Source organism: Nanorana parkeri, unplaced genomic scaffold (assembly GCF_000935625.1).
Source record: "Nanorana parkeri isolate BGI_ZX_2015 unplaced genomic scaffold, ASM93562v1 scaffold3365, whole genome shotgun sequence".
Taxonomy (NCBI): Eukaryota; Metazoa; Chordata; class Amphibia; order Anura; family Dicroglossidae; genus Nanorana; species Nanorana parkeri.
In genome coordinates this window covers 7,099-8,095 of record NW_017309633.1, presented here as the reverse complement: position 1 = coordinate 8,095, position 997 = coordinate 7,099, and the positions used below count along the sequence as shown (strand labels likewise).

The 997-nt window shown below is 43.7% G+C and overlaps 1 long non-coding RNA gene across 1 annotated transcript in view; it reads left to right on the top strand.

Moving 5' to 3' along the window:
• LOC108803072 overlaps positions 1-786 on the top strand; it is a 6,656-nt gene extending 5,870 nt beyond the window's left edge. The window contains exons 2-3 of the long non-coding RNA XR_001942259.1: positions 556-587; positions 674-786. This is a non-coding gene — a long non-coding RNA (uncharacterized LOC108803072). The remainder of the gene's footprint in view (positions 1-555; positions 588-673) is intronic.
• The last annotated feature ends 211 nt before the right edge of the window (positions 787-997 follow it).

The following is a 997-nucleotide window of genomic DNA, read 5'->3' as shown; positions in this document are numbered from 1 at the left end:
GTGCTGGTGCTTGGCCAGTCACCAGAGCTGTCATATACTGAGCCACATGTTCCGCCTTACCTAGAAGTACTGAGTATTGTCTTTGATCCGTCAGCAGGTGAGGAAAGGAAAGTGATATATAAGCGGCTTTGTGCCGGACTTTAGAGTAAACCTGTTGCTTAGCTCAGCATGGGCACATCACAGGAGGCGTCAAAGTATCGGCCCATTTATCAGTTGTAGGTAAAGGATTTTGGCCAAGGTTTACCAGCTTGCTTGAGTCTTGAGTTGTCCATTGGTGAGATGCTCCCACTGGAATCCCTGTCTCTGCTCCCCAATGGCTAGGCTACCTACCAATCTACCCACCTAGTATAAAGTCTGCAGGGAACATTGCAGTCTCATGTAATTTCCATTACAGACATCTTAACTTCAGAGTTGGGAGGACATATGGCTATTGTGATATTTAACCACTTACATGGGACGAGGTTCATTCCCTTTGCTTTCATTGAAGTGTATATGACAATGCATTCCCTTTGTTGTATGTTAGTCTATTGACGGTCTGTCTGCTTGTTTCTACAGTCCACGACTTACAGAGCTTTGGACTCGACAATGTAAGTGTGACTTGTATTATAATTTTATTATAAAATTCTATTACTGTGATCTGAGGACTAGACATTGACATTTGTTTGTTTTGTAGATCAATATGACCCATCATATCAAACATTTGTCATTTGGGAGAGATTACCCAGGTTTAGTGAATCCTCTTGATGGAACAAGTGTGGATGCCATGCAATGTAAGTACATGCTACATATTTCTTTTCCTTACTTTGTATTCTGTATTATATCCTTCCCGTTGTCATACTGCCCCAATAGGCTATGTGTCCTCTGTTAGGCCTGATTCACACAGGCTTATTAGGATCAGCAGCGGATTCCAGCAGTAAGAATTAAGCCTGTGATACACTGCTCGAGAAGCAGCGTGGAGCAAAGCGAAGCTGCGAGGCGCGGAGCTGAGCGCAGCCAG